Source organism: Pteropus alecto, unplaced genomic scaffold, assembly GCF_000325575.1.
Source record: "Pteropus alecto unplaced genomic scaffold, ASM32557v1 scaffold7, whole genome shotgun sequence".
In the NCBI taxonomy this organism is placed as follows: domain Eukaryota; kingdom Metazoa; phylum Chordata; class Mammalia; order Chiroptera; family Pteropodidae; genus Pteropus; species Pteropus alecto.
Genome location: NW_006494614.1, coordinates 41,555,536 through 41,581,456, shown reverse-complemented (window position 1 = coordinate 41,581,456; position 25,921 = coordinate 41,555,536). Strand labels below are relative to the sequence as shown.

Below are 25,921 nucleotides of genomic sequence, written 5' to 3'. Positions count from 1 at the left end.
CCACTGTACACTGTACAACAGGCACAAAGCAGGCCTTCTGCGTATGTGTTGAATGAATGAATGCATGAATAGCTGAGTAAATGAGACTATCCAGTTAGTCTTCAGGCTCTAACCTGATTTTATTAAAAGCCTAGGCTCATGAGTCAGGGTCTAGTCTCCCCCAACTGAGTTATCAAACGAGGAAGGGTGATGAGGTATAACCTCCAAACCTGGACTGAAGGGAGAGAAAGGTCCACAGAGGATGGAATCAAATCCAGTCTTGGTCCAGGACAATTCACAGCACTGCCTTAGTAACAATAACAGTAAACCGACAACTACTGTTGTGAACTGTGGGCCTAACATGGACCACACATTTCACACCAAATAGCACCTATTATTTATATAGCGTGCTTATTCTATGTCAAGCAGTGTATTACATGCTTACTGGATTACTCATCTGATCCTTACAACATTTCTACAGAATGGATAAGGCAGCCCCATTTTATAGCAAAGAAAACTCAGGTTCAGAGTCTAAGGAAGTGCCCAGTCACAGCACATAAGGGCAAACCCAGAATCAGAGTCAAATCAAGGTCAGTCTCACCCCAGAACCCCTACCCTTTCCACACATCGGCCAACCCTGTCTCCTGGGGTTTGTCTTCTCTGCATGAGGCTGCCTCTCCTCCCCTCCCAGTCAACCCCCACAAAACTCTTCAGACTCCAAGTTTTGTTCCACAGCCCACAAATGCTGTCCCTGCACTTGGGGAGTAGTGCTGAGCAAAGGGTCAATCTGTCACTTAAATGTCTGCACTGACAACACACTTTATCTGACATATCCCTGGCTGCAAGATGCTGGGCATCATTCAGGAGGTTGGCACAAGGACATCACATGCCTGGTTCTCCCAGAGTTCTCCCAAGTCAACAGTTCCCACCAGTAGAGGTTCTGCAAAAACCAGCTCCTTTTCAACTTTGAAAGGGTTTTACTGCAACTGGAAACAAACATCTAACAAATACCTACTATACTCGGGCACATGACATGCCTTAACTCAGCAAGAAATACTATGTAGCCACTGAAATTATACAATTCAGGCCAATGCATGGAAACATGCATGTGAAATTATGTTAAGTGGAGGTAAAAGCAACTCAAAAATAGTGTCTACATGCCAAGTTAAGCACACACAGTACCCCCAGACACCGGCAGATAATATAAATAGAACTGAGTGTTCATTAGAACCTTTAGTAAAGTTACTTAGGTTTCTAATGTGCCCCACCCCCACCCCACCCGCACAACAAAGCTGCTTGTCAACTATTTTAATGAGTCTGGTTTCAAAGCAATGCTACTAATAGTAGCAAAGAATTATTCCCAGCAAGAATGAAAGCTCCTTAAGGGTCATGATCATCTCTGTTTTGCTCACAGCTTTCTCTAACAAAGGGGTTGAAGGGATCAGCAACTATGGCCTGCCTGCCAAATTCCACTGCCTGGTTTTGTAAATAGTTTGGAACGCATCCATTTATGTGTTGTCTATAGCTGCTTTTATGATACAATGGCAGAGTCCTTAGGACAGAGACATGGCCCACAAGGTTGAAAATATTTACTTTCTAGATTTTCAGAATAAGTTTGCCAATCCTTGAGTTAATGTAAACATATTACATTATGTTTATTCTGCATATAGTGGGGGATTCAATATTTATTGAATTAATTATTTCAAATAAACCCAAATCAAGCTAATACATAAGAAGGAAGACCTTATGTACTTACCTACCTAGGATGCATAGTAACAAATGCTTAACCAATAGGAAATAAGCTCTTTCACATGTCAAAAAAAAAAAAACACGGGATTTCTGACATCCTCAGTAGGAGGTATGCCTAGAGCAGTTTCTTCCACGGTAGAGATGGATCACACCAAGTCATGCACATTCCAGTGAGTAACAGCAGGTATGGGCTTGGCAGGCCATCTGGCTAGTAGTAGGAATCAAGTCTGGGTAACAGGTCAAGATGCTGTAATAATACCCAAGTGGGACTCAAAGCAGCCTTCTGGCCTCCCTAGCCTCATATTCTAAACAGCTAAGCTACAGGCCCAGACTGACTAGGGTGAAAGCATTTCATTTATTTCCTAAGTAGCTTCTGGTTGAGAGGATGCATCGGTAAACAACTGTAAACTCCATTATTTTCCCCTTAATTTATCAGTACATCTGTATTATAACGAAACTGCATATTTTTAGATCTGCCAACTAGATTTTTCAGAGGCTGATCATTTGGCTGCTGGCTTTTTGAAGTTCTTATGGCCCTAGAACCAGAAGACAGGAGAGAGGAAATGAAAAGAGGTAAACTCAAGGCAGTTGGTGTCGTTACTTTATTAGCAGATGAGACACCAAGATATCTGGGGTGGAGGGGTGGTCGAGGGTAAAACCCCAGGTCTTGAGAGCCAAGGTTGTCCTCAGGCCTCCTCTTTCAGATCGCCACATCTGACACCACTGCACGCTGAGAGCCTATCAATAATTTTGTTATACTGACCTACTCTTGTAATGATCCAAGAGTATTACTAAGTTCCTTTTCTTTATTCATAAGGAAAAATCGAAAGTCAAAAAGAGATTCAGAGCTGGAGCTCTGAGGCCTAGAACAAACCTTTGGCCTGCTGAAGTCAGAGGACAGGTCTGCCCCAACTACGAAAAGCCTGAGCATGGATTCATTTAGGGAAATGTTTCAAAAAGAATGCTGGGAGGAGTCTAAGCCACTTCCTCACAGACCGCTGCGCCTCCTCCCTCCCTTCCACACACATTACTTATTCCCAGCAGGCCATCCCACTTCTCAGGAACCCACAGATCCAGGAGAAGTTCAACACACTGGCTCTGAGCCACTGGGTTACATCCAAGGTCCCCTGGTAGTCCCTCCTGCAGAATAAGTAGTGACTGGAAATCTGACTCCAGTCTCAGGCCCACATGCCCTTCAAGCCTGTCTGCACCACAACAGGCACTCCACACTGCTGCTGAACAAATGAATGAAATCCACTCATTATTTTAAGCGAAAACGAAACGTCACACTCGAGGAAGACCACACTCCTAATTTCTCCTGTGACATTAATCCTGCAACTGAACCACAGGAAATGGACCTCACTTCTCTCTTCTCCTCTTGTCTCTCCACCTTGCCTTTTTCCTTCCATCCTGAGTACCGGTGACCAGAGAAACTTCACTGCAGGAACGTCGGGTTCTCCTCCCTGGCTGACAACAGACTCTCCCTCAGATTTACCCTGGGAGGGCTGGGAACCCTGCTCTCCTGGACCCGGCGGGCTTCAGGCTTGTCCTAAGTGAACCAACCACACGAGAAAACCAAGGAGGGACAATGGAAAAAAGCACCCGCTGCTGCTGCCTCCTCTCACTTTCCCCGGGGCCTCAGCTCTGTCAGATTTTGAAGCATAATGAGTTTTGTTTCATAACAGTCTTAAATGAACTGGAAGGGGGAAGGGGATGACAATGATAAAAATCTTAATTAAAAAAAAAAATTCTTACCGGCTAAGAGATTTTCCAGATTCTAAGATGTGATCAAAGTCTCTTGAGCTGGGGGCCCTACAAGGACCCGGTATTCAACATACATTTACTGAGTGCCTACTAGGTGCCTGGCATGATTCTGGGTGCTTAGGATGCTGCAGTGAGCAAACACACAAAGGTCCCTTACTGCGGCTCATATTCCAAGAGGGAGGAGACAGGCAATAAAGATAATGAACAAGTAAACTATATGGAATGTTAGAGGTTAAATTGTTTTGGGAAAAAAAAAAAAACATAAGAGGATGGGGAAATCAGGCAGGAGGCAGGGTGCAGTGTTAAATACAGCAGTGAGAAAAACCTCAAAAAGAAAGCGACATCTGAGCAAAGACTTAAAAGAGAAGAGAGCGAGGAAGATGGGTATCTAAGTTCTGGAAGAGCAATCCAAGCAGAGAGGATGATGGTCTGTGCAAAGGCTCTGAGGCAAGAACATGCTGGGTGTGTTCAAGGAATAGCCAGGAGGCCAGTGCAGCTGGAGGAGGGTCAGCAAGGTGGAGAACAGTGTGACAGAAGCATGGTTGAGAGGGGGCATGGTGTCTTCAGACCATTGTAAGGACTCTGGTTTTCAGTGACTTAAGAAGTGGCCTTAAAGGGTTGTAAGCAAGGAAGGGACAGGTTCCCCCTTCAATTCTTCCCATCCTGTCATTCTACCTGGCAACCTTCTTTGATACTATTTAATAAATATGGCTCGAAGCAATTTTTCCTGCAAAGCCTTCTCTAATAAACTAAAAATTATAAACTCAATCCAAAGAAAAACAACCAATTCTCCTAGCTACCTCCCTCCAAAATTAATACTGGACGCAAAAGGGAAGGTGAGTACGAAGATGAAGGGGAGAATGGGTACCAGGAAAATATGACACAGAAAGGCATCGAGATATACGTGGAAAAGTACAGAAAGCTCCAAAGAGAGGCAAAGTTCAACAGGTTCCTTACTCTCTTCATCCTCTCTCTGCAGCTTATTAGATCCAAAGCACCAGCACTTAGTTTTTTCAATCCTTGCTGCCCTGTGGCTGGCCTGTGGCCTGATACTGCAATCAGAGGAGTATCTCTTTACACCTCTTTACTCTTTATCCTGATGTTAAGTGGAACTGGGAAGAGAGGGAAAAGAAAGATTACTCTTCCTCTCTGAACTACAAAGGCAGTGGCCCAGCTAACACTAACCAGTCAAACCAGAGATGGAAAGAGAAAGTTCCCTGTCATTAAATCCACATCAGGGATCGCCGACAGATTCACTGCAAGCCACCAGGCAATCTTACCTGGTCAATCTATAAAGTGAGCTGCCATCACACAGCCCCAATACCAACAACAACTTCTGTCCACGGCACCTCCTTCCCCACACTGTCCCCACATTCACACACATCCCCCAGCAACCATACTGCAGAGAAAAATAATGCCCAATTAAGAAAAGACTAGGGAAGCCCTGGGATAAGCTAAAATTGGTAGAAAGGAAGTAATAAATTAAAACAATTAGCTCCAGGTGATACAGTGTAGTTGCTAGAAGCATGAGCTCTAAAGCCAGAATGCATAGCACAGTTCTGCATTCGGATAAGTGCGTGATCCTGGACGAGTTACCTGTGTGACCTTGGACAAGTTATAAAACACGTAAAAGAATGTCTGGCACATGATAAGCATTACAAGATTATTTTCAAAGAAAGAAAACCACTTTTTTTGAAAAAGGGAAGCTTCTTTCTGAACCATCTGAGAGAAAAGGTCTACAGTTTTATTTATGTACATGACACATGCACGAAAACAGTCACTACTGATTAATATTTTAAACTGATAATTCCTATTCCATACTTTTAAAATATTAATAAAATGCTCTGGCACAAAGATATTTAGTGCATTATTTATAAAAGTAAATTATGGGAAATGATCTGAATATCTGACAATAGAATGATTGAGAAAATCGTAAAAGCCATAAGGGTTTTTGTGCTGATATTAAAAATGACTTAATGAAAAAATTTTAAAGATACAAAAATACTTATAGTGCCAAATAAAGGATACAAAATTAGACTTCACTTTCGGCTATTATGACATAACAGCTATTAAACTAAACCCTCCCAATAGAACACCTATAAAAGGTAGATAAGCTACCAAACAATAAAAACAACTGTGCGAAAGTATGGGAACACAGCAAAACAGCTAGGACTTGAGGGACCAAGCTCCTAGAAGAAAGGGAAACTCAGTGAGGTGTACATTAGCAGCTAATGTTTTCCCTCAGGATATTTTCCCATCTGGTAGAAGGAATACTGAGGTAAAATAAAAAGCAGCATATTCAAGCTTGCAGCAGTTTCTTCCTGGACTGAGAAGACAAAATCTAGAGTTCAGGGCTACAAAGACATCCAGGATTTGACAGGCCAAGATCCCAGAGAAAAGTGAACCACACAGAAGTGAGCCTAGGGTTCTGCAGATTTCTCCTCAAGGTAGTTGCTGATACTCAAGCCATGTGTGTAGAGGGCTAGACCCTGGAATCCAAGCAGAAAGACATTGTTAAAAGATCAAAAAGTTAAGCAGAAATTTTGGTGTTACAGAAGAGAAACAAAACTTGGAAATCTGGGCCTACCAATAAACACTCTAATAAAGACCTGACCTACAAGTAAGGGCAAATCAGAAATAGACTGAATCAAGGTGATTTGACATCCTGACTCTCTACATTTTTCCTGTAAAATGCTCAGCATTTAAGCAAAAATAACCAAATATGTCCGCAAATAGGACCTAACAGAGTAAAACACAATCGTGAAAAACAATCCCTTAGATAGGGAAATAGATAAAGAAGATGGGATACATATATGCAATGGAATATTACTCAGCCATAAAAAAAGAATGCAATCTTGCAACATGGATGGACCTAGAAGGTATTATGCTAAGTGAAATAAGTCAGAAAAAGAAAGATAAATATTGTTATTATTTCACTTATAATGTAGAATCTAAAAAACAAAATAAATGAAGAAACAAAGCAAAACAAACTCGGAGATACAGAGAACAAACTGAGTAGGGAAGGAGGTGGGCAGATGAGCAAAAACAGTAAAAGAGATTAAGAAGAACAAAATGCCAGTTATAAAATTAGTCATGGGGATGAAAGTTCAGCATAGGGAATACAATCAATAATATTGTGATAACTATGTATGGTGACAGGTGGGTACTATGCTTTTCACCGTAATCACTTCTTAAGGTATATAATCACTATGTTGTACACAAGAAACTAACATAATATTGTCTGTTAACTATAATTTTAAAAAAATATTAAAAATATAAAATAAACTAAAAAAATCCCCCCTAATATTTTATTATAAATATAAATATATAATATAAACATTTTCTATTTTAAATAAATATTGTTGTATAGTATTTACATATAAGTAAAATTTTTACAAACAAAAACAAATTACGAATTGAATAGATGGGTTTGACATCAAATAAGAAACAGTAGGAGAGATGAACTGGTGAACTAGTAAATAGGTCAGTAGGAAAAATATTCATATTGAAGCACAGAAAATATAAAAATGAGCTTCAGGAACATATAGGATACCACAAAAGGGTCTAACATATATGAAGAAATCTAAGATAAGAGAAGTAAAGGGGCAAAAGCAGTATTTTTTCTAAACCTGACAAGAAAATAATCAAGCCATGAATTCTAGAAACACTCCAAACTCCATGGGGAATACACACACACACTCTTATACACATCATAGTAAAACTGCTAAAAAAAAAAAAAAAAAGCTAACAAGAAAAAATATGTTACTTTCGAAGGAACCACAATAAAACTGACAGATGATTTTTTAATAGAAATGAAGGAAGCCAGAAGACAATGGAATGATATCTTTAAAGTAGTTTTTAAAAAGAGACAAGCTAGAATTTTATATCCAGTAAAAATATCCTCCAAATATGAAGGTGAAAAAAGTTTTCAGACAAACGAAAACCAAGAGAATTATGACACCAGCAGACACCCTCCACCGTGCACGCACACATGCACGCGCGCGCACACACACACACAAATGAAAAACTAAAGGCCGTTCTTCAGACAAAAGGAAATTAATCTGAAAGAGGAACGTGAGCATAGTTATAAAGGAAGAAATGAAGAATACCAAAAAAGTAAACATGTGATTTAATCTAAGTTATTATTGGTTTTTTAAAACAATGTCTTATGGGGATTGATATACAGAGAGAGAATTAAAATCATAAGACATAAAAAGACATTGAGGAAGTAAAAGGATTATAAGTGTTGTAAGAAGCTTGCATTGTCCAGGAAATGGTTAAAGTACTAGTTTAGGGTAGGCTCTAAAAAAAAAAATCACACACACAAAGCATCCAACTATGCAGTCATTCATTCATTCATTCATTCATTTAAAAATACTAGAAAGAAACACAATTTTTTTAAACAGAGGTTTATCAAGATGATGAAATAATGACTGGTTTTCATTTTCTTTATATTTTTCAGCATTTTCAGTAGAACAATTTTTTTCTCAATATTGGGTTTCATATAAAAATATTATAGTATACTTGAGGGAGGTGAAAGTAGCCTTCATTTTCTTATAAATTTCAAAAAAAAGAAATTCCTAGAAAATTGGACAGAGACCCTGTAATTCCACAGCCAATTATGAGCAACATTTGTTCACATGAGTGAAGAATGTTCTTCCTCTGCTAACACAGACCAGGTATCTGACACATCCTGTGCCCCAGACAAGGAATGACTGACTGCTCACTCCCTCTGTTTGGTGAGAGAAGCACTCCTAAAATTGTCTTTCCATAAACATGAGGAAATTTTAACTCGGCAAAAAAGAATCACTTTTGATAATAATTCATGTCACCTTCATAGGCTTTCCACAATAGAAATCCAAAGAGCTTGCTAAGTTAATAAATAATAGTTATTATGCAAGAGACATTTGTACTCCACCTTGCAGCAAGAACAGAATCCCAGAGAAGTAAAATGTCTTGTTCAGAAGGTAGTCCATGCTACATAAGAATTACCATTTTTGAAAAACAGTAATATTAGGGCTAATGAAATGAGGTGGGTACACTCATATGCTGATAGTGTGAATAAAAATTAATTCTTACACCTGAAACATACTGGATTTCATTAACCAATGTCACCCAAAACAATAAGGAAAGAAGAAAATTTTTAAAAAATTAATTCTTAAATTCTGTTAGGAATAATTAGAAAATATTATCGAGAATCTTAAAAATGCCTGCTCTTTTTAACATAGCAATTTTCCTTTCCAGGAATTTATCTTAAGAGAATAATCTGAGATGTGATCAAAAATTTATGTACCAGGATGTTCATCAAAGCATTATTTATAATAGTCAAAAATGATAAACAAGCTAAATGTCTAATAATAGAGACTAACTAAATAAATTATGGGACCCAGTACCTGGTACACAGTAGGTGTTCCATAAATATTTATTGAACATAGACTCCATTTGAGAGGCTACTAAACAACTATTTAAGAAAAATCGTTTCCAAGGAATATTTAATGATCAATATATTAATGTACATTCAGAATAACTCCAATATTATTTTAAAGCATAATATCATCACTAATGTTTACTGAGAACTTACTATCTGCCAGGCACAGCCTCACATAATTCACATGTATCATCTCATTTTATCTCACCCAGCCCTACAGATCATTGTCATTACTTCCAGGGAGTCAAGGCTCAGAATCAAACCCAAGCAGTCTGACTTCAGAGCTTATACTCATAATTGCCAGACTATACTGTCTGAAAAAAATTCCAAAGGAAATTATTAAAATATTAATAGGAAGTAATTAAAGACTGTTTTGATTTTCATCCTTATACCTGTCAATATTTTCCAAATTCTCCATAATTAGCATGTACTATTTGTAATCTCCCTCTCAAAAAGATAGTTCTGTAAATTACTCTCATTCACCATTTACACAGCTTCAGTGAAAAAGTCTAGTTCTAATGAAACATTAAATTGTGTCTTCTTCAGGCCTTAAAAGCAGGAGAGAACATTGTGTAAATCTGAGCCATGACATTCTGACTGTAGAGTCCATGACTTCCATTCCACAAATATGTGTCACCAACTGGCTTACAAGGCGTTGATTGATGGTATATATTCTGCCATTAATTGTCCCAATGACACATTCAAGTAGATGTGACCATTTCAGGAAACAGAAGTTTAGGAAAGTGAAGTGACTTTCTCAAGATCACACAGGGCACTCCAATTCTGGTCAAAGGTCTACCCACTATGCAGCCCAAACCTAGGCACCAACCATTCCCCCAAATCAAGTTAGGGTGGAGCTGAGAGCACGTTCACATCTGAGCACTTCTGGAAGCTGCCAGTGTTGACCCCCACACACATCCTACCCAAAACCAAGATACGGTGCTGGAACCCAATCCTCACACAACTTCACCCCTTCATAAAACAATGATGCAGAAGAGTAAAGAATACGGCTTTATAGTTCTCAAAGCACTTTTGCATCTTTTATCTCTTGATGCTCAAAATAAACATCGTCAGCCAGTAAAGCACAGGTATTAAGGATAAGGAATATACGCTCTGAGAGTTCGACTGCTGTCCAAGAACATCCCCAGAGGGTCAGAGTGGTGCCCTTTCCACCATATTTGAACAGCAACATTTCTGAACAAAACTCTGGCCACACTGACTGGTAAGGCTAAACAGGAGGCAAGATAAAGGGGTAAATCACCTGCTTTTACAGTCATCCAGGTATGGTTCCTAGGTTTATATCTCTGCTCTACAATTTACCAGCCATGAGACCTGAGCAAGCCTCTTCAACCCTGTGTGCCTCTATTTCTTCACTTGTATAATAGGGATAATAAGGCCTCCCTCATGGGGCTGCTTAGAGTAGCGGTCCCTAACATTTTTTGGCACCAGGAATGGGTGCCCCTATGAGAATCTAATGATCTGAAGTGGAGCTGAAGCAGTGATGCCAGCACTGGGGAGCAGCTGCAAATACAGATGAAGCATCGCTCGCTGGCCCGCTGCTCACCTCCTGCTGTGCACCCTGGTTCCTAACAGGCCATGGACTGGTACCAGGCCACAGCCCGGGGTTTGGGAACCCCTGGCTTAGAGGATTAAATGATGTAATATATGTAAAATGATGGCACACGCCTGTACTTAGTAGGTAGCTGTTATATTTTGAAATGTGTCCCATCCCCAAACATGCACAATGTGGGTTCACCAGAGTACATTGCCTCAACTTCCTTGAGAAAATAAACCTCTTATGTTTCTCTTATATTTCGCCACCCTGCTTCCTTCTTAACTATCTCAAAGAGACTAGATCGATCTCTTTACTTCCCAGACTCCTCCTCAAAACTGTCTACAAGCTTCTTAAATTTAAGCCCCTAAAAGTGTCCTCGGAGAAGAATCTGGCACAGGCTGACGAAGACAGAAAGCTGAAACCCCTGCCTCTATGCTCTGAGCTTCTGCTCAGATTCCATCTTAAGGGTTTAGACAGGGGGCAACATGAGTCAGACCTACCCTGAGGGGAAACGAACAGGTGAGACAGGGCGTGGGGCACGGGGAAGAGGGCAGCCCACCAACAAAGTAGAGAGTGGCCAGGGGCCTCAAAAAGGGAAGAGGTTGAGGGACCTAGAAGAAGTGAAAAGAAATTCTTTCTGCAATTTCCCTTAGAAACTGAAAAGGACATCCAAAATGAGAGAGAAACAGTAGGAGGCCCTGATTTGGCAAGATGGTAATGCTACTCCTTCGGCATCACTGGCTTAAAAGTCCAGATCCTTAGCCCACTTGCCCCTGTGTTTCTAGTACTTTCCTAACTGAGCTCTTAACCTGCAGGCTCAGCCACTCCAGCCTGTCCTCTACACCTCTCAGAGTAATCTTTCTTATACATAAATCTGACTTGACCTTATTCCCCCACACGCCTCTCCCCACTCCAAACCCTTCAGTTACTCCCAATGCTTACAGGGACAAGACCAAGCTCCATAATGTGGCACCAGGTCCTCCCTGCCCAATCCCTGCTCACCTCTTCGGCCCTCGTCACTTGCAACTGTCACTGAGAACTTCCTATGTGCCAGACCCCAGCTGGTTGCTGGGGACACAATGATAAATAGGACATGGTACAAGGATGAACAAGACCCGGCTTATACCCTTAAGAAGCCGAAAGTCCTTTTGGGAAGACAGACACAGAAAGGGATCACTGCAATCCAGGTGGACAGTGGGATGGAAGCCCAGCCTGGGGTATTTAGGGGACCCCTCTGGAGGAAGTGAGAGTGAGCCAGGTGAGGAACAAAGGAAGAAACATTCCATTCAGAAGAAACCTCAGTGCCAAGTTTGTGAGCAGCATCAGCTAGCAAAACTTTCTGCACTAATGGGAGTGTTCTATAATGCTCTCCAACATGGAAGTCACTAGCCACATGTGGCTACCAAGCACTTGACATGTGGCTAGTGCAACTGAGGAACTGAACTGTTAATTGTATTTAATTTTTAATTAACTTAAATTTAAATAACCTTGCATGGCTAATGGCTACCATATTGGACAGCACAGTTCTAGAGAATTAAACTGAAAGTAATGGAAAATGAAGTTAGATAGGTCAACCCTGAAGTGATGCTTCAGGCCAGACTGCATGCGGCTTCCTATACCATCTGCTGTTCAATCCCCCTGAACCCACACAACCCCACCCATGTACCACCTCTCTCTGAAGACTTCCCTGGCTGTTCTACATAGTCTCTCCAACTTACTACTACCCGAAGTGTTTTTTTCCAGGCAGGCATCACTGCGTATCATATGTATATGTTCTCATAACCATCCTTCGCCAGTCTGTGAGCTCTGTCTCTATCTGTCCTGGTATTTCCAGCCACTGGTACAATCTTGGCACGTGGAAGGCACTCAATAAATGCCTGATGAACAAGTCAGGAAAGTCACTGTAGCCTGGCATGGATGGGGGCGGGGCACTCACCTCTTCTAACAAAGATGTGAGTCTCTAACCTTGACCTTCCTGCATGCCAGCTCTGTCCGGGGACTCAGAACAGGTCTTCATGAACATTCTGGTCGCTCTACCCATAACTGTCCACAGCAGGCCTTGCTGTGCCTCTATTTTGTCCAGGTTCCTAGAATCTAGAGGTTTGCTCAAGGGAAGCAACTAGCCAGTTTTTAAAGGCAGCACAGCCTAATGAACAACAACCAGTCTTCGGAGTTAGTCCTGAGTCTGGGGACCAGCTCGGCAACTCAGCACCTGCCCCTCCTTAAGCAAGGTGCTGAAATGCCCTGAGCCCGTTTCCTCAAGTGAAAAGTGGGCATCACATCTGCCTCTTAAAATTGTTGTGAGGTTGAAATGACTAACACATCCGCACAAGGCCAGGCACAGAGTAAGCTCTCTACAAACAGTAGTTACCATACTAAAGCAATTTGGAACCCTCATCTGGATACCTCCACAGCATCCACAAATTCCCGAACCCCTAAATAGCCGCTTCTTGGTGCTCTCCGGGATGCAGGGAATATAATCCAATCTCTGACTCACAATATGTTGCCAAATTCTCCTTGAGTTCCCAAGAGAAAATGTATTTTAATTCTCTCTAACTTTAAAAATTAAAGTCTTTACAGCATTTGGGGGTGGCAGGGGTGAGGAAAGAGACCATGAAATCCAACCAGCAGCTTTGAAAAGGTTACATACAAACTGACTGGAGAAAGAAAGGAGAAGGCAGCTGGAGGGGTTGAGCAGGGGGGATGGAGACAATCCCCTGAGTTTCTGCTATTATTGAATACCCCAACTCTCAAAGCAGCCCGGCAGCCTCCTCCTCCACGTGGGCTAAGCTCTGCTAATGAGAAAGCGGAGCTCTGCCTACATTACCACAATAATGATTTCCCCCTTGCATTTTTACATGCCTGCCGCTTTATCATAGCAGAAGTAGACATATATTTTCAATAAATCCCTTCTCTCCTTCCTCCTCCCCAACTCGAGCTCTCCCAGTAAAAGCTGTTCCCTCAGAGCCCTCCCCCAACGTAATTCCAACCCTGGAGCACAATGAGTTCCACTAATCAAAACAGAAAGAAAAAGAAAAATGGAAAAATCACAGCTGCTGAAAAACAGCATTCGCTACAAGTCAAAGCCCTCCACATTTTTTTCTGCACGCAGCATTTACTTCTTCAAGGACACAGCACCCCTCCCCTATCAGAAATCTTACGTAGAGTTGCTCAAAAGGGAGGGTGGAGGGGGCGGGTGAAGAAATCTAATATTCACTCTCTTTCCTATTTTGACTAAGCCAGCACAGACAGAAATATAGATAAGGCCTTGAATAACTGATTTAACAAAATGTCACTTATTAAAAGGGATGGGGGATGGGGCCGCATTTGCATTTGAGAGCTCAGTTAAACCGCCCCAGCTAAAGGCAGTGAGGCCACGAAAGCAAGAGGGAAGGAAACATTTCTCTAGTCTCTCCTTCAGCAGCTGCAAGAACTGACCCTGGTGGCAGAAAGGCCTTGATTTCTCCTCCATCAAGAATCGGTGGAGAGAAAACCAGACGCGGGGAGGAGAAGAAGGCCGGCTGATTCTTAAATAAGTAAGCATTTATATTGGACTAACTAGTGCCAGGCTCTGTGCTAGGTGCTGGGGATACAAAAAGGAGTGATGACCCAGTTCTGCCCTCCCCAGTCTAGAAGGGGTGAAAGATTTGCCCAGTGGTAAGTATGACTGACAGGGCTGCAGGAGCCCAAGTGCATCCCCCTCAAACCCACCCCCTCAAGCCCTAACCCACAACCCTGCACATAAGAGCCCTCAAGAAAGATTTAAGGACTAAGAGTCTGCACGGTGAAATTGTTTGAATTCCATACTGGTTTCTAAAGGAGCTCATATTCTTCAAAAGGAAAGAGGCCCCTAAATGTCCTACCTACTGTGGGCTCCCCATGAAAACCCCTTGGCTCACATGTGTTCACCCAATTAAAAAAGAAAAATGAACAAGTCCCAATACTTGAGAATCAGCCTCATTACTGGTATCTTTCAGTTGAATTTTAAGGGAGTTTGGTATCTCCCATTGTGATGACAACAGAGGCAACTCAAGAGACACTCCTATTAAAACTCCCTGGGCATCAAATCCATTTTTTCTTTTCCTTTTCAAAAAAAATCTTTCAAAGAAGTTAGATTGAGGCAGTTTCCCAAAGACATGGAGAGGCCCTCAGAGCAGCCTCTGTTATGACAAAAAGCCTTGGCACCCTCAGGAAGCTTTCTGAGGTAGCAAACTGCTGAGGGCCCAGTTATGTCCAAAGCCAGAGCCTGAAGACTAAAGGCCACACTAGGTAGAAATGACCATAGATTGTCCTTGTTCCTTCAGAGAGGGGCCCCACAGAAGGGACAGGCCTGAAAGTAGGAGGCTGATGGAGAATAGCCATGCGATTTGTTAAAGTCAAGTTTTGGCTTTAATTATGAGGCAGCCTTAAAGTTGTGTGCTCCAGAATGAGCCAGACGATTCGAGTTTTTAAAAAATGTAATGCCCAAAACATGCTTAAATCATCTGAGTGTTTCCAACTAAGGTCACTGAAGTACCAAGCCCAAAACTCCCAGATGATCGGCTTGGTTTGCATGATCTTTTGCATATATTCTGTGTCACATTTTTATTTATCACTGTATAGCATTATCTATTTGAGAGTGCATCAAATTTGGAGACCATTCAAATTCTAGCATTAAACCAGGACTTTGGATGCTGGCTGGACATGTGACTCTGGGTTAATCACATATTCGTATTTTTTCAATTCTACTTCTTGAACCTCACTTTTCTCAGCTACAGAATTAGAATACTATCTACCTCCGATGACTGTAACAAGACACAGATAAAATAAGACATGCTAAAGAGGCTTTGGACCTATAAAATGCTAGGTAAACATTAATTATTTCAGTGACGGCATCCATTTCCTCTCTCTCTCTGATTTTTTGTTGATTATTTTTCCCCCATGAAACCAGACTGATATCGGTTCCACCGATCTCTCAAAACTGACAACTTGTATTTATTACACGAGAGGTCCCATTATCCACAGGTGTGCAAAATCCGACTGCTGAATCTAGGTGAGGGATACAAGGGAGTTTATTATACTAGTTTGTCTGCTTCTGTGCATGTTTAAAGATTTTTCATAATAAAAATTAATGTAGGAAGAAGGAAAGAGAGAAAGAAAAGAATGAAGAAAGACAGAAAGACAGAAAGACAGAAAGACAGAGAGAAAGAAAGGGAAAGAAAGAAAGAGAAAGAAAGAAAGAGAGAGTAGGAAGGAAGAGGAAGGGAGGGAGAAAGAGAAAGAGAAAGAGAGAAAGAAGGAAAGATAAAGCCAGCCTCGCCCTATTAGGCAGATGCCATGGGTCCCATTAGTAAAAAGCACTGGGTGTTTTTTAAAACTGGAAATGACTTTCCAGCACACACAGTAAGACTAAGGGCTAAAGGCTGTTTTCAGGTAGACTCAGCTTTATAAAACAGTCTTCATTTGCAAAGCAAACACTGAATGCAAATGAAGACTGCTAGACCTTGGGACCACAGTAGGTTTCTTGGATAAGTTCAAGGTTCCCCTGCACCCAGTACAAACCAAGCTAATTTGGCCCTTTGGATGGAAAGGTCTCAAATTCTAAATATGGCATCAGATTTGAACCTACATTGACCAGCATTTCACGGCCAGCATTCTAATGCCAGCCTTCCAACAATGAGAGCAGTTTCGCTAAAGGGATCACAGAAGACTTAAAAACTCCAAATAAGAAAGTAGCTTCAAGGGAGAACCATCAGTGGGAGTGGACAGGGTGAACAGTTTTTGGTATGAGGTTTGGGAAATTAAGGGAAATGTTTCATTGGTTGTTAGGTTTTATATCTGAAAAGGAGATCTGGCTGAAGATCAATTCACCTCGCTGCTGCCTGTTGTACGCACGATGCCTCTTACAGTTTACATAGCACTTTCTGTATATTATCTGATTCCATCCTCACAACTCTAAGAGGAGAGGCGACAGATGGTATCACCCTCTTTTTGCAGATGCGGAGACAGGCTCGGAGGCTGACTTGTCCAGAGCCAAAGACAGATCTGGACCCCAAACCAGGTCTTCTGGCTCTCTCCTTACCCACCCACCTCCCATGCAGACCCCAGGCTGGTCACAGAGGTGGGTAGTCTAAGGCATATTTTTGTGAAAGGCAGCCTAAAGGAGAGCTTTGCCATTTTTTGGAGCTTCTCGTTTAAAACATATGATACAGTGCCCACCAACTTTTGAAAGGGTTAAAAATCACAGATGTCTTTTTCCAATCATAGTTTTCAAATAAATCTAATGTGAGGCCCAAATTACATTAACTGAAGACTCTTTTCTCCAAGCGAAAGAATCCGCTCTTTCCTCTCTACTGCTCAGTAATGCAGTCAAATGTTCAAAAAAAAATGCAGTACAATTTTCTGATGCAGTCTTAACCCTTGCAATCTCCAGCTAGAGTCAAGTCTTGAGTCCAAAGCCCTTCTTCCCAAGGAGGGAGCAGCATCAGCATGGAGAGGCAGAACACCTCGGGGTCCACACACAGCTAGCTCTCTCACCTTCCCCTCACCTGCACCTTTGCTGTTCTCTGATTTTCTTTCCAGCCACATGGAGGAAATGTCTCCCCCAGGAAATGCCAGATATTTGCCCCCAGACCTCGAAGGTTTTTGCTCGGCTGATACAACCCATCGCTCTTAATAACACCCTCTCCATTGACCTTTGCCATCAGCACACAAATATACCACCAACACTCTTCCCCCACACCAGCCAAAAAAAAAATCCTTCCCTTTACCACACATGCTTCCAGCTCCTGCTCCATTTCTCTGCCTCCCCTTCATGGTCAAGCTTTGCCCAAAAGTTGTCTACACATGCTACTACCAGTTCCTCACCTCTCATTCCCCTACCAAACTCCTTCCAGTCTTGTTCCTACTCCTCCATCGCTCCACTGAAACTGTTCTTTGCAAAGTCACCAATGGCTTCCATTTTGCCAAATCCAATGGTGATTTTTTTCCGGCTTTATCACTCACACCCACATACACGTTGCCTTTTCTCCTCTCTCTCTCCAGGCTCCTTAGGACTTCTCATTCAGTCTCCTGAACTAGAATACCACCCCCTGGCTGATAGTTCCCACGTTTTCATCTCTTGCCTGGCCACTCCTCTGGCATTGGATGCTCTATCAGACCACCTACCTAACATCTCTACCTGGAGTCTAACAGGCATCTCAAAATTAATGGTGCCCAAACTGAAACGGCTCTATTCTGCTCTCCTCTCTCTCCCTCTTCCCTATCTCAGCAAACAGCACCACCCATCCACCCAACTGCTCAAACTATTACCTACTCCTCCTTCCGGCACTTCACCAAATCTATCAGCAAGCCCTGCCCACTGTACCTCTAATGTGCATTTCACATCTATTTGCTCCCCTCCATTCACCTCCTATAACCTCCTCACCTAGCCTGCTCCAACTGCCTTTATACTGTGCTCCCCAATTCTATACCTGCCCCTCTCTACCAATGCATGAGTTAGGAGGTGTCACTTCCCGCTGCGAACTTTCAGTGACTTTCCACCACGCTTTGAACGAAATCCAAACATTTTCAAGGCCCCCAGAGCCCTGCACAATCATCTCGTGCTGCCCTCTCTCCCTCCGCCTTATCCATCCTTGCCTCTTTTCAGTTCCCCCCAAAGCCAGAGTCCTTCCACACGGGCTCTCCTCTGGCTGGCGCCTTCTGTCTCGCCTCACCTCCAATCCTCAGAGAGGCTTTTCTAGGCTACTTCAGCTAAGTAAGTCCAGGTCACTGTCTCGGGGATTTCATCAGAGCACTTATCACATTTTGCAATATGTATTTCCTTAAATGTCCACCTCCCCTCTGGACTATAAACTGCAGAGTTGGTTGGGGGTGAGGGGCAGAGGGAGAGAATTATGTCCGTTGGAATTATCGACATATTCCCAGAGCCCTAACACAGTGCCTAGAAAATAGTAGGTGCTCAGTAAGGAGCTGCCAAAAGTACAAATGAATAAACAAGAGCCGGTTATGGCACAAATACATGTTTTATATTCTATGAGCTCAGAATTATCACTGCCATTTAGGCACACAGGTTCTTTTTCCCCTTACTCTCTATCCAAAAAAAAAAAGTTTTAATATTGCTGAACCAACAGCCCAATAGCTTAGCATATTCCACTCATCTCCAGTTTGTAGTCTTCCATGAGGAAAAAAGCAAAAATCATCCATTTCCTCAGTAAACACAAATTAACCAGAAGACCCTATAGGTAGCTGCTCTGAGCACTTGAAAATTCTTAGAAAAATATCACTGGGGCTCTTTGTTGTGTATTTTCTTTAACCCAGAAGAAAAGATTATTAAGAGAGCCATGGGATCAAACTCATGTAACCAAACTTACAGTATTCTTTAAAATGCCACCATACCCTTGTGAAAGCATGCCAATAACTGGAATCCAACTGGCTCTCGTCTCCCTCTCAGCACAAAAGAAATCGACTATGTTTTAGTTTCCCCTTTACTTTATTGGTTCCCCTCCAACATGTAAATTCAGAAATATTACTAATTCACAAGATCCCAGCTGATTCTAATCCTCTCTCCTCCATAAATCACACAGTTTTATGAAGTCAGAAATAAAATGAACTGAATTCCAACTGCTTTTAGAGCAGGACGATCAGCACCCATTTGTACTGCCTGGGGTCTGAGCTACTTGTCTGAATCCTTACTTCTCATGTCAATGTTCAAAGTCAATAAAAATATCAAGAGCTTTCCCCAAAAACTGCCCATGGTGAAATATATGATAGGCCAGAAGCGACAGCAATACAGTATCATTATCATGAACTCTATCACAAATATACAAACAAATCCCAATTACCCACATGTGAATTCTCCACAGAAAGTGGGTAACGCCACACTAGGCTTTCTGGTTTCCCATTGATCCCCTAGACTACCCCCTCCAACGTTGCCTGGGAATAACTGCTCAATTAACCTTAGGCTTGACCAAGCATAATTAGCCAGGTGAACCAGCTGGCTGCAGCGGAAACATCCAAGATGAACTGAAATTATTTTTGGTGCCTAGGATTATGTGCCCCACTCTCTATTAGCACATATAATTGGTATCAACCATGCACTTTTTTTCCCAAGATGGCAGCAGACTTGCATAAGTATTTTCTTGCGTTTGATGGTCAAGATTAGCAGGCCACTCAAGAGTCTTTTTTGGAATGCCAGTGTTCAAATCCACTCTCTCCATGAGAAGACAAAAACAGAAGTTAATCAACTCGCCCAAGTCCATGAAGCAATTTGGCCGTTGGCCCAGGAAGACACTGTAGAGACCTCTGGAGACCTCTCTCCACAAGACCGAGTCATAGAATTTCAAACACGAATGGAACTCACAGATCAAACCGTGCATTTTTAATATGAAAGATACAAAGCCCAGAAATGCTAGAAAAAGGTACCCTCCTCACTTCAGTGACGTTTTTCACCTGCTTTGAGCATCAAACCACCTTAAAAGTTCTTTTGCCACTTTATAAATACAGTACAAATACTGTACAGTATTTACAAATACTGTAAACTTGAACCAACTACTGAATGCAAGACAATGTTAACACTTTCTGATTAATTCACTTTATGGAGAATCCTTATATTCTCCCCCGCCCAAATAAAAACAATGCTTTTGATTATTATGACCAACCCAACCATCAAAGAGAAAAAGAATATTAATAAGTTTTGTTTTTGTGACAACACATTTTATTATATAAGCAGTAGTCCCCTTATTTATAATTAATGCTCCTACCTCAACAAAAACCTCAGGCCCAAGCAGATTAAAGGAGGCAAAACTGAGTACTTTCCACTCAGAACAACTGTTTTCACAGCAAGTTCACATAAATGCTATGTGATTATTAACACATGCCTCTATGTGGAAAGCCTGCTTACAAAGCTGTGAAAAGACCCATGTTTACTATAGAACCTGTAAAATTAATCTTCTCAATGCCCATAAAGCAGAAGGGAAGCTCTCTTTTTTGAGATGTCAAACTGGCTTTAAAACAATCCTTTGGCGAAAATGGACATGCCTAAAAGGGCGGGGCCCATAGAGGTGTGTCACTCTCAGTATCAATTCCTATAAATCAAATCCTGACAATCACCGCAATATTTTAAAAAGAATGAATTATGATTCATAGGCCTTCAAATCTTTATTACCACAAGAACATTCCCAGCAGAAAAGGAAAAAAAAAAAAGCTACTGTGACTTGATTAATGGCCGAAGCAAGACAATAAAATAAGTCTCATAAATATAAGAAAAAAAAACTGAATGGCTGCTCTTGGCTTCGAGGGTAGACATGTCAACAATTCCACTACCCTGGAATAAACACACATAAAGATTGTGTTTACTCTCCCAACATATACACCAACCAGACTCAGATTTTCATCAGGGAAAAAATAAGAGCTAATTTGTTTAACTAATGCCTAGTTAGGAACATTTGATAAGTGGCAATAATATTTAATTCCTAACTAACTCTCAAGCTGCCAAATATCAAATTTTCAATCTGGAAATATGATGACAGGAAAGGAAAAAAAAGCACTGTCCAGCAGTAATATTTAGAGAGATCTTTTTTAAAAAAATTTTTTTCCCCTGCTAGAATTGAGCCTGACAACAGAACTGCAGAAAGCTCAACCACCTTTAGTTAACCACAGCGCCTAGAGTTTACTCCCTGACCCTACTAAACATGTCTGGGTTTGAACCTCTGGGGCTAAAATTATCCTGGCAAAGTTAAAACTCCCCATGTAATCCAGGTACCTGACAGCCAAGACCTACAATCCATCTGCAGAAACCCATAGGCTGAAGACCAGGAAAACAGAGGCAAGGAAAAGCAAAGACTGCTGGTTAACTAGTTAACTGCTGAATATTTCTGCTTGTCGTCTTTTCAGTGGTCATCAAAACCACATTGTCCCTCACCGGACTGCTTTCTTGAAACCGTTTGTGATGCACAAGGTTGATACCAACTGGGACAACTGATAATTCCTTTCTTAAAGCTCTGCTCCATGGTCTGTTAAAAAGTGCACCCAGTCGGCTTTCGAGAGGCATTTTTTAAAGAACTCTTCAGCCATCCCTAAATCCATCATTCCTGGGCATCACTTCCATGCACTTCACCAGACAGCTCAGGCCATGCTGTTAGCAACCGGCTTCAACACCGTTCACTTGCCAAAGCCGCATCTAGCTTGAGAAGAGTTTCCACAAAGCTGGCTCTAACAGGCCAGTCGAAGGCACTCGGAGGAATCAGAAGTCATTTTCTTTTAACCTAAGGATGGCAGGCGCACATGCTCCAGCTCAGTGCTGGCCAGAGGCTGCTGGCCAGAGGCTGCCCGCCAGGTGCTCTCGGCCTCCGCCAGTGAATGGGTGGTTTTGTGTTGTTTTCTAATATCTATTTCTTGAGACCACCAGCAGCAACTTCTCACTTTCCCAAACTGAAGTTGGGGAGTGGCAGGGCAGGTTTCCCCCCTCCTCACACATTTCTCCCATCTGGGTGGCCACTTTAACTTCTGGGGGGGTACCGACCCCCAAAGAGCCCACAGGCGCATATACATACACATATTCATCATGTCAAAAACCCCAAAAGGCACATCCCTAGGGTCCTGCGGTTTCTTGGCTGGAAGAATGAAGGCTTTATAACATCACAACCTTCGGTTGCAAGCCCCACCACCACCCTTTAAGCCGGGACTGCCAATTATAGCACCCACCTTACCCCTCCCCCTTTTCTGGGATGCCGTGCAGCCCAAAGAGGGGAGAAGGGAAGCAGAGAGAAGGGCCTGTTAACATACTGAAAGTAAAGAAGTCGGGGAGACTTTTCCTTCTCTGACCCCTCACTTTGTCCCTTCCCCTCCCCCCTCCGTCTTCTCACGGAGCATCCCCCAACTAATTTTTTTAAAAATGAAACTTAATAAGCTTCTTGCCTACCTTGGCTGTTTCTGCAACAAGTGCATGGGCAATCCGACAAGAAGACCAGTCTCCGCTTGGGGGATAAGATGGGGGGCGAGCAAAGCTGATGGAGTAATTTTAATATTAATTTATGTCAGAGCCGCCTTCTCCAAGCGCTACTCACTTACAGTACTGCCCTCAGCCTGTAAACAAATATCGCTCCGCCAGGAAACATACTCCCCAGATGCAAGCCCCTCTGCCCAGCAGGGAACCTGGCCCTTCGCACCCCCTGCAACCCAACAGAGAGCTCCCCCACCCCGGGTAGGAAGCTCCGGCTTTCCAAAGCACCAACCCACCACCTCGCCACCACCCTAGCAAGAAACTTACTCGGTCCGTCTACGCCTCACCCTCCCTTCAGGAAATCTACTCTCCATATGCATTCAGCCTCCCCGCAGGAAATCTGCTCCCCCCTCCCCCCTTCTATATACATGTACCCCTCCCTCTTCTCCTCCCCACGCGCCCTCCCCGGCCAGAAACTTACTAGCGAGCAAGCGTGCAGGCTCTCCTGATCCTGGAAACTTACTCCTAGATATAGCGCCCGCCAGCCCCCTTCCCGGCCCTGCTCCCCTTCCTGCCCTCCGCCGCAAGCAACTCCAAACTCTCCGCATCCAGCCACTCTCCCTCCCCGGTGGAAATTTGCAGCGCGGGGCTGCGCGCGTGCATCCACCCTCCCCTTCAGGAAACTTACTCCCCATCTGCATGCACCGCCTCTCAGCCATCGCTTAGAGGGAAGGGGGTGTGCTAGGGAGACAGAAATACATATGTATCTCTCGCCCCTCCCCCGGCCGCAGCCCACTCGGGGCCGAGCCGCGGTAACCTGGCCTTACCTTTTGCATTGCTCCCCACCCTCGACCCCTCCCTTATTCCCCCTTATCCGCTCCCCGGCGCCCCCCTCCCTTTTTTCACCCATTACCCACCCCTAGCAACCGTTCCCAAGCTCCTCTCGGCCTTTTTTTTTTTTTTTAATCCAGGATGCAAATTCCTCCCCTGTCAGCAAATCGACTGTCAAATTATTTTCTTGCAAAAGGAGAAAGGCGGGGTGGGGGGGGAGCAGAAGCAAAAAAGGGGAGGGAAGGCGGGGGAAGGGAGAGGGGGATTCAGAGGAGGGTAGAGATATCCCTCCGCAGAGCTGGGTCTGGCCGCGGGCAGGGAAGCAGGAAGTAAGGTGTCCAGCGCCGCGGCCGGCGGGTCCTCAGCCGCGGCCCCCACCCACGCCCCATGTCCCTCGGGGCGCCGCGCTCTGGCGGGCGCGGGCCGCCCGGCGCATTGTTCGCAGCCTTCCCGGCGATGCGCTGCCGACCTTATTTGTGTGCTCTGCATGTGCGTGAGGTTGCACCTTTTGTAGGCTGGCGAGACTCGACGAGGATGGGGGGTGGGGGGCGCGGACCGCGTCGCGGCCCCGCGCGGGACCTGTCAGTCCCGAGTCGTGGCCGACTCTCCGGCGTGACCGGAAAATCGAGGCCCAGCAGAAGGCGGCGTGGCCGGGAAGCTGCTGCCTTAGACCCGGACCAGTGCAGGATTGCTTCCTGCGTAGCCGTCCCGGTTATTGTAACGCGCTTTGCAATCTAACGACTGGGGTTCGGGTTTTGGGTTTATTTTGTTAAAGGGGTTGCAAAGATGCCAGAGTCTAGGTGGGCTGCGGGGAGGCGGTCTGCGCCTAACCCCCCACTGCACCCCCACCTCAGCGAGGCTAGGAGAGGCCCGGGCTCCGGGGAAGGAGCTAGAGGTTCGTGAAGCGCGCGACTCCATCCCTCCACCCCGATGGGGGCGGGGAGCGGGTGCAGCAGGCGGCGCTGGAAATGCAGCTCTCTGGGGAGGGTCTCCATCTCCGCGGCGCAGCAGGCCGGGGAGGGAGGTTGCCTAGGAGAGGGGCCGGGCCGGGAGGCGGCGGAGGGAAGGGGGCGCGGGTGCCGCCGCGGCGCGCGCTCGCCCGCCCCTCCTCGCGCGCCATGACTGTGGAACGTGGTGCCGGGGAGGAGGGCCGGCCGCCGGGGGCCGCCCGGGGCTGCTCGGCATTGGTGCGGAAACCCGAGCCGGGAGTCGCTCCTCGCGCAGTCTCCTCCTCCTCTGCGGGGGAAACCGCTGCACCCAAACCGAGAGCAGCTGCGAGCAGGGGGCAGGGCGCGGACTGAAAGGCGAACCCAGGGTTCAAACCTCGGCGGCGCCAGGAGGGCGAGAGCAGGACAGACCCCCAGGTCCCGCAACGGCGTGCTCCAGCCCGGGACCCCGGCATTTCCAGGCGTCTTTCCTGGCCCGAGGAAACGTGAACCAAAGGTGGTTCGGCTCAACAGACCACCTCGAGTCGGGTTGGAGGCATCCGTCTCATGGAGGGCCTACGACAACGAGTCTTTTGCTCTAGGGAAAGTTAAACCATGGTGTTTTGTTTTGTTTTGCTTTTTGCAGTATTGGAGAGATCGTTGTGCCCCCTCCTGCACATCTCACTCAGGGTAAATAAGGTGCTCGCGCTCCCCAGATAGTAACCACTGTCCCCCACTCTACCCTCACTCGGCGCTGGGTGTGGACAGGGCTGGGGAAGGCTATATGGGAGCTTAAAGCATGAGGTCATGTGCGGAGGAGGCTGCTGCCAAAAGTGGCCGAGGGTTTTGTGTATTTTGAGGGGTAACGGTTCTCCGTCTTCAGCATAACCCTTCTAATTCTGGGGCGCCTGGACCAGAGAGCCGCCGACAGAGGAGGGGGCTCTGGCTAATTTTGCTCAACGAGAGTTTAGCCGGCGCCCAGCCCCGCCTTGGGGCCCAGTTCCCCTGTCGGGCCCTTCCACACAGCGCACAGTGTCGCGGGTACTGAGAAAGGCTCAGATGCTCTGTCCCCACCACCCCCATTTCCTCAGTCGTCGGTCATCTTTCAGACTAACTGCTTTCTGTGATAGCCTCCTGTTCCCCTCCGACCCATTCTTCGCAACGGCTAGAATCCTAAAACTCCTAACTACATTTCTCCAAACCCCTCCCAATTGCTCTTAGAATAAAGCCAAGCTATGAAGCCCCCTAGTGATTTCGCTTCTACAGACCTCTCCACTCTCACAGCTCCTCCTCCTATACCATAAGCGGGTCGTGTTTCTTTGTTCTGTGGCTGGGGGTGGGGTGGGGGACGCTAACACTTCCCCCTCTACCTCTTCTTACTAACTCCTGCTAGACCTTCAGGACTGGACTCAATTGTCACTACCTCCAAGAAGTCTGCCTGAGGATACAATCATCTCTAACTCACCCGGGGAAAAGACCCACCCTAGACCTCCCGGCAGAGGTCGGAGTGGCTCCGGTAGCAGCCCTTTTCCACGCGGAGGAAGACTAGCCAACCTTGAGCACCATCACGGCCTGGGTGCCTGACTTCCTAGGAGGGAGTTGGCCAGGACAGAACCTCAAAACACCCTGTTTCCTCAAGAGACCTGAGAAAAGCAGCGCACTGCCCAGAAACCTCAGCCCCTCCACCTTCCCCCAATACACACATACACACACACGTAATTCGAGGAGAGGTCTTTTAACCAACCTAAAACAACTCTCTAGCACAGATA

The 25,921-nt window shown here is 44.6% G+C and overlaps 1 protein-coding gene across 14 annotated transcripts in view; it reads right to left on the bottom strand.

The window, feature by feature from the left end:
- Positions 1–23,485, bottom strand: part of TRERF1 (transcriptional regulating factor 1) — a 188,483-nt gene extending 164,998 nt beyond the window's left edge. For 3 of the 14 annotated variants that reach the window (XM_015600579.2, XM_025042785.1, XM_006926553.3), the window contains exons 1-2: positions 22,877–23,484; positions 22,375–22,459 (exon numbers count right to left, since the gene is read on the bottom strand). The gene's annotated coding sequence lies outside the window, so the exon portion shown is untranslated. Of the gene's footprint in view, positions 1–22,374; positions 22,460–22,722; positions 22,793–22,876 lie in introns of those variants that run through there. The other 11 variants (XM_006926552.3, XM_015600578.2, XM_006926554.3 and 8 more) reach the window with 8 other exon arrangements.
- Positions 23,486–25,921: the final 2,436 nt, after the last annotated feature.